A 7,859-nucleotide genomic window follows, 5' to 3' on the forward strand; every position below is an offset into this window, starting at 1 on the left:
CTGGCCAGCACCATGCCTGTCACCCCACACTTTGCACCATGCTGTCAGAGGTGCCCAGCCGGCCAGAGAAAAGAGGGGATCCCTGTGCCTGGTGACTGCTTGAATTACACATTGTGGACAACAGAAGTCTGAAGCTGAGCTGGGCAGCAAAGGACGATCCAGCCACTAACCTCTGGTTCAGAGCAAAAGTCAGTGGAGAGGAAGAGAGCCTCTCGGTCAGCACAGAAACCAGCAGTACTGGAGTCTATGACAATTTTCACCTATTTGTGGCATAATGTGGGATACGCTAAAAAAAACCCTAATCAAATGTCCTGAGCCTCCTGCTGACCTCCTTCCCCAGAGGACCTGTAACTGCCGTGCCTGACAGGGACTCCTCCCCAGCCCACGGCCTCCTGCTCCCAGAGTGTGCCCAGCTGCCCCTCTCCAAGGCACTCCACAGCGCTGCCCCTGCCGAGGGGAGGGAACAGGTAGGACTCAGCACGCACCTCCCCATAGAGATTGGAGACACGCTGCAATGAGGATCCTAGAGGAGGAACATCAGGAGCAAGATCTCACTGGCAATGGCCCTGGTGTCCCTCCAGAGACATCTGCTCAGTGCCCGCACCTCTGCTGTGTGAGTACCACGCATTTGTGGTGTGGAGCAGGAGCAAGGCGGGCTGTCACACCTGGTGTCAGGGCGAGCCAGAGAGAGGGAAGGGGGGGGTCCCCCTCCAGGGGCGACTCAGCACGCACCGCCCCATAGAGATTGGAGACACGCTGCAATGAGGATCCTAGAGGAGGAACATCAGGAGCGGAGCAAGATTGGCAATGGCCCTGGTGTCCCTCCAGAGACATCTGCTCAGTGCCCGCATCTCTGCTGTGTGAGTACCACGCATTTGTGGTGTGGAGCAGGAGCAAGGCGGGCTGTCACACCTGGTGTCAGGGCGAGCCAGAGAGAGGGACGGGGTGGTTCCCCCTCCAGGGACTGCAGGTCCCACTGGCAACAGGTTAGGCACTGCCAGTGCTGTGGCTGCTGCTCAGGAGGGCATGAAAGCAAAGCCCCTGTGCGCTCTCACTCCCACAAAGCTGCCAGTGGGTAAAAGCTCTGCTGTTGACCAAGAAACTCCAAAGGACGCAATGGCTCAGGGAGCAGAGCCAAGCCTCTGCAGGGGAAGGCTTTTCCCCAGCTCCAAGAGGTCTGTGGGTGGGATGAGCTGGGAGAGGTCTGTGTGGGTTGTGGGAGAGGAGCCACAGGCTTCTGCTTTTCTGAGCTGTGTGGAGAAACAACCCCCAGAAAAATCCCTTTAACTTCCAGACTTGCTTCCTTTCAGCTCAGAAGTGAAAATCCCCCTGTGAAGGGACTTTGCAGCCTCTTCCTCCCAGTCCAGGTCACTCTTGTTGAGCATTGGTGAGTAAGCACCAGCCAGCCGTAGCACAGACATGCTGGATGCCAGCTCTCAGTGTGAGCGAAAGGCACAAGAGCCTGGGGCACCTTCCAGCTTCCTGTTTCTGTGACTCAGATGGACTTCCCAAGCGGATCCCAGCTCGCCTAAGAACTGATATACGCACACAGCATTTAGGGAGTGGACTGAGTAGGACCCTTCTGCGTACAGGTCCCTCCTCTTTTACAGCTTTCCTTTTCAGATAGCTGGTGCCAAACAGCTGCTCTTAGTACGACTAAAGATGAGTTACCCCCACAAGTGATATCAGCAGGAGATGTCACAGATCCAAGTCCAGAGTGCCAGGAGCCACTGAAAACCGCAGGCTCCCTTTTGCTGGCCCTTTTGGGCTGACTCTTGCCTTAGGGTTTACCTGTGTGCCTAGTAAAACACTGAGGCAAACTAAAGATTTTCTTGTGAGAGCACGCTCATAAGTAAGCGGCTGGAGGGGAAGAGAAAAAGTCCCACCACTGGGACATCACGAAGGATGTGTGGAGGTCAGGCTCACAGAGGTCTCGGGAAAAGCCGGCCAGTTTGCTGTTCCCTCCTCTGCAGATCGTAGCTATGCGTGAGCCTCCTCCCAGTGCTCAAGCATCTATGCTCTCATCCTGAATTGCAATGGCTGCAAAACATGAGCACAAGGTTGAGGCACCAAATCACAGAAGTGCTAATGAGCGCCCTATTAAAGCCAATGGCAAATTAACATTTAAACCTGTCCCCAGGTTAATCGGAGGGAAGTGCTGCTGGAGGTCACACCTGTGCAGCTGGAAGCAGGCACAAGGAGAGTCAGTGCTACAGCCCACCCTCCTACATATATCTAGGGAGGAGAGGAGTCAGTCAATAACGCCAGCATCCCTCAAAAAAGCCGGAGAGTCTTTCTAAGTCATGAGAGCACCACATCCAGAGAGTCAGTCAATGGTTCTCTGAGCCATTATTCCATTTATAAGTGGGGGTAGAAGAGAAACACCTTTCAATGACAGCAAGTGACACATTTTCTTGTTGTTTTCATATTTATTTTTATTTATACACAACTTTGAAATATTCTGTGGATATATTTAACATACAATGATATATAGGATGGCTTTATGAAACTCCAACTTCCAAGCACTGTTCTTCTGAAACTTTAGAAGTTACATACTAACAACACTCTATTTTCTTTACTTTTTTAGAAGTGTTGGGTGTAAAATATGCCACATTCTTTTTCCTGGTGAATCAAACCACCAGCATCTGCTGACAAGCCTCTTTGGCATCTTACTGTCAACAGTGGTCTCTCTGGATGCTCTAAGAAGGATGTCCTGAGAAAAGCAGTTGACTGGAGGATTATGCTTGTGCTCCTTGACCAAGGCTAGTTACAGGTGAGGGGTGTTACTGCTGGTAACCTCTACAAACAGACTCTGATCAGTTGCTGTTTTTCAAAACTTGACATCAGCATTTCTAATGTCACCATCTAAGTCCCTTCTTCTGGTAGTAATATTACAATTTTTGGCTGCTCCTCTGCAGCAAGTTTCCTTGCTGCCTCTATAAACACTTTTACATCCTGTCATTCCTGGAAAAGAAGATGGAGACTCGTTTTCCCTTTCATTTATCTGAGCTGTGCCTGTCCAGGTAATGCTGCTGCCACATTCAGTCCTTTGTGGCTCCTTCTGACCATCACTGTCAATGGTAATCACTGCTGGAGAAGCACAGGCTGAGCTACTCGTGATGTTTCTGGTGGTTTTGCTTTTGCTTTTTGGGAGGCCTCGCTGTGTCTGTCATTTTTCCTTCACAGACTCTCTCTGCATTTGGACTCCTCATCCTTTTTTTCTTTTTCTTATGCTCCGTCTGACTCTTTGCTGGATTGTCTAAAAGGCTATCTTTGCTTGTGTAGCAGCCACTGAATTTTGATAAAGTTTTCTGGGGGTCATTTTCTCTCTCTAGATTTGTGTGCTCCTCGACTGTGCTCTCCACGTGGCGAGTTTTGTACTTCCCTTTTGCACAGGCTTTTCTCTTCTCATTCTGTCAGTCCCTCCAAAAGGGGTCCTTGACCCCTTGATCAACTCCTTAACCTGCATCTTTTGTAATAGCAATAATGTCTCCCACAGGGCCCCTCTGGCTCTGCGGTCCTGTCCTTTCAGGAAAAGCTTGTATCCTGTATTCTGGACTAGTAGATTGCCTTGGATCATGAACATTAGACTGAGCCTTCCCCCTGCTTGAGGATTCATAGCCATCTCTGTTTCAAGTACAAAAAGCAGAAACCTGCAGATACCTACTTTGGTCATTGTCTCCTCTATAATAATGATCACTGCTTTTGCTTATCGGTCTCCTCTTACTGCAGCCTTTGCTATGTGATCATGATCTGCTTACTTCTCTGGATGCAGTGCTCACTTGACTTAGAAAGACTCTCTGGCTTTTTTGAGGGATGCTGGTGTTATGAGCTCTTGACCTCCTCTTGCTTTTTTGATCCTATCTTTGCTACTATCTCTGCTTCTCAACAGGCTGCTTTTAAGATGGCCTTTGATACAACACTCCTTAATAGTGCTATGGCCATAACTCCCTCAGCTGTGCTGTGAGTGGGATTGCGGACACCTGAAGTTTCCCTTTCAGGACAATCTGTGATTCCATGGGAGCATATCATGTCCCTTCCTGAAAAGGGACTCCTGATTGTGACTGTTCACTCAACTGCTTAGAATTTTGGCTAACATAGCTCATGCTAAGGCCTGATGTGTGCTGGGAGCAGCACCATTAGGTCAAAGCAAGAGCAACAGGTGGCAGGACAGGTGGCCAAAAAGAGCTAAAAGGCCATTATGCAGCCATTATCACCTGCAGCTTTCTGCCTCCTGCATCATCATCTTTGCATATTGATTGTTTGGCAGTTTCTTCAGAATCTGCAAAGTCATGGAAATGGTATAGACCAAATTTCCAAGCTGGAAGATGTAAAAACATCAGCTTACCGAAAAAGCTTTTGAAGCGGATCCAACAGCAGTCGGACTGTTGAGGCTTTTATGCTTCCTGGTGTGATACAGGAGGTGCCCACACTGTGACGGAGGAGGAAGGATAAACACTCTCACCGTTGGCTAGGTAAATATTTTGTTCATATGTGCATGAGTCACAAGTTACAAGTTGTGAGTTGCGAGTTATGAATTAGAGAACTTGCAAGTGAGAAACCTCATGACTTAAGTGATGAATTAGTGAATTCACATGATAGACTAGTCTGTGTAAAGAGGACCAAGCCCTTGTTTGTGGTGTTTGTTTGTTTTCTTTCTTAATGAGCTCATAAAATAAAGTTTCATTTGCAGAGTATGTTGTCCTGTAAATTTGAGAGATCCAAACAGACCATGGCACTGATCTAGTCCTGTGGAGACAGATCCTTGGAAGCCTACTCAGGCTGTCAACTGTGCTTAGCAACAAATCTGTCTATTTTAAAGTTATTTTAGGTAACAACATTATGCTCAGGCATTATGATTCAGTGGAAATGAGTTACTGAGTTACTTCTTCAAAAGTCATTAACTCATCTTTTGCAGGAAGCCCAGGAGCAGATTGTAACCACCTAGAGGACAGCGTGCAAGAAGTGTGCCGTGCAGACACACAAGACATACACATGGACAGGCACAAACACACACTCACAAGGGCACACACACACGGACACACAGCACAGGGAGAAAAGGTGCAGGCTTGTGCAGTAGTTCAGCAGGTTCAGGCTTGTGCCCGAGGTCAGCAGGGACAGCAGCTAAAAGGATGTACCCAGTGCCATGTGCAAATGGTCCCAAAACAGCACTGTATGCCATGACCGAAAGTCATGCCTTCTTGAAGTGGTTGTGCAGTTCTCTAAATCCAGCTTTTTAAGCAATATTTTCTTAAAAAATTTGGCTGCCATGCTGTGACTGCAACAATAGTTTAAAAAGAAAAGGCTAAAGCAAGTGCATATTTCTGATACAGTTGTCTGCCATATTATTTCAAGGTCCTCGGAAAAGTTAAGGGAATGGAAATGGGCAGTAAAAGTCTCCTAGGTAGCCTGAAGTACTTTTAGAAGTGGGCACAGTTATAGCCCAGCAAGAAGAAAATACTGGGTAAAAGAGTACACTGGGAAGATGAGCAAACATTCCCTATACTCAATTCCATCGAGGGACAAAACTTTAGAGGTGGGAGAAGTCATCCCAGCCCAAAAGAAGAACCTGGTGGACACCACTGGTGGTAAAATGTTAATTTCCTTCTTCAGCCAGGGTGAAAACTGTAGTGCCTCCTCTGCTTTGTAAATTTTTATTCTGCATCCCTTCATCTTCTCTTTCATTTACTTCTTTCCTTGTCCAGGTTGCTCCAATTGCTGCTCTTGTGGGAGCTTCCTTTGCCTCCAGTGAGTTTTATCACTGGTCTCTTTTTTTTTCCCCTCCCCTTTAACTTTTCATCTGGCTTAACAAGGTCTGATAGCAGGACAGTGCAGAATTTATAATACTGGAGCATCACTTAACATCTCAGGTAAGTTTGTGGAATAGTTTGCCCAAAGGAAGGGAGTAACACCAAGCGGGACCTATCTAAATCAGAGTGCACACACACAGGGTGAAGAGCTGTCCTCTTCCAGGCAACCTAACAGGCTCTTTCCCACCCAGCGTTTCTTAGAGCCTGTCAGGGAAAAATATGCTTCCACCTCTGTCATCCTGATTCTCTGCCAATAGAAAACAGTTGAGATGGAGCAACTGGATAGCACTCCACTGACCCCACCTATCCCTGCACGTGAATCTGCATGATGACAGCAGGGTCTGAACAGTGAGATTAAAAAAACAGTGATTGAATTGAGGCTTCTAAAGATCTACACTTAGGCACTGAAATAAATATCCCTTATTCAAAAGTGACAAGCATCTACATGTTCCTGTTGACACAGAGTAGGATTTCTAGAAGAGGTTCTTAAGGTTGAAGCCTCCACTGTCCAGCAAGATGAAGAGGAATGGATTCTCCATGGGAGGACCTCCATGGTGTTCCGTGGATATTTCACTAAAGGTCACCTGAAATTTATTGCCATTCAAAACTAAAATGGGACATCAAACATATTATTTCAGGGCTGAGACCAAGGTGGAGTTCAGGCTGCTTGCCCTGTTTATTGGACATTTTAAATAGTGAAGTGCTCCATTTTGGTAACATAAGTTCATGTCCTTGAGGAAAATGCTATAGGCTTTAAGGAGAGCTGGCTGTGAGGTTTTGGCCTGTGATACATTCTTTCAAATTTTGCTTCATGTGCCCTTAAAAAAAAAAATCACAAAATTATTTTCCTAGGCTATAAAGTAACTCAATTTCTAACTTAGCTGAGGCACAATGTTCCAGATTCAAGCCCTGTACTTACCAACAAAATTGGCTGAGGTTTTGCTGATCTTTCCCAAACTTGTAGGCTAAAAAGATTGGAAAGGAGGGAAAACTTCTGTCTCAAGAATTCCCTGAGATCACACAAGTCCTGTACTAGTTGTGACAAGGGGAGGGGTTTTTTTCTGAGGTGGGTTTTGTCACGATAAGAACTTGTCCAATAAAATTAATCCACTTGCAAAATGCTTTGACATACGGACTTCTATTGTGTCTAGGGCATCTTGTGCAAAGAAGGCGCACTTGCAAGGGACTGAAGAGTCAGCAGCAACTGTGAGCTGTCCAGCCACTCCCAAACACCACCAGGGACGTGCCTGCCTGGGACAGACAGAGCTGCAGTCTGTCTCCAAAAGCAGTTGGTTCTTCTGCCCATATTTTTGAGATTACAACATTAAAACACAACGTTCCCAGGAGACTTTCAGTTAACAAGGAGAATGTCATGGCCCAGTAAAAATGGTGGTAGACAGAGGGAGGCTCTGCGTGGGCTTTGTCTTACTGCAGGACAAAAGTGCTGTTGCTCTCTGGGGCTCTGCTCTTCCTATGTCAAACACAGATGCTGGCTCTTTAGCTGGTTACTGGAAAACACCTGAAGCTCTACCGATAAAATGGAACATCTGCATTTAAGGGCAGAAGAAGAAATCATCCCCAAGCACCCTGTGCGGAGCTGGACGGGCCTGTATTGGCAGGAAAGCACGAAGCGCTGGATGACTCCTGCCGCCTGTGCTATACTTAGACTTGAACAGACTAATGCTGGCTTAACCTTGTGTATAGGAAAAGAAAAGGCCGTGGGTCAGACCGAGACCGAGTTGTGGGAGAGCTTGTTGGCCTTCTCAGGGCAGGAGGAGCTGAGAGAGCACCAAGCCCACAGGGAAGGTGTTCAGCCGGTGTCAGACTCGGATGGCCTCAGGTCAGAAACCTCTCTGGCTGGCGAAGGGGAACACCCGCAGTCCCACCGGTGATGGTGCCCACTTCTCCTCAGCCGGGAGGCTGCGCAGCAACAGCATTTGAGAGGGAAGGAGACTGAACGAGAGCAGGGGAAGCACAGGGAACGGAGCGGTGGGGTTACGCCAGGCAGACACTGCTCTCGGACCCCTCCTGCCCTGCCTCCTCTGCGGA

At 47.7% G+C, this 7,859-nt stretch overlaps 1 pseudogene; it reads right to left on the reverse strand.

The window, feature by feature from the left end:
* Positions 1 to 3,110: 3,110 nt before the first annotated feature.
* On the reverse strand, positions 3,111 to 4,321 carry LOC104075174 (annotated as a pseudogene).
* Positions 4,322 to 7,859: the final 3,538 nt, after the last annotated feature.

The sequence above is a fragment of the Fulmarus glacialis genome, unplaced genomic scaffold (assembly GCF_000690835.1).
Source record: "Fulmarus glacialis isolate BGI_N327 unplaced genomic scaffold, ASM69083v1 scaffold8594, whole genome shotgun sequence".
Taxonomy (NCBI): domain Eukaryota; kingdom Metazoa; phylum Chordata; class Aves; order Procellariiformes; family Procellariidae; genus Fulmarus; species Fulmarus glacialis.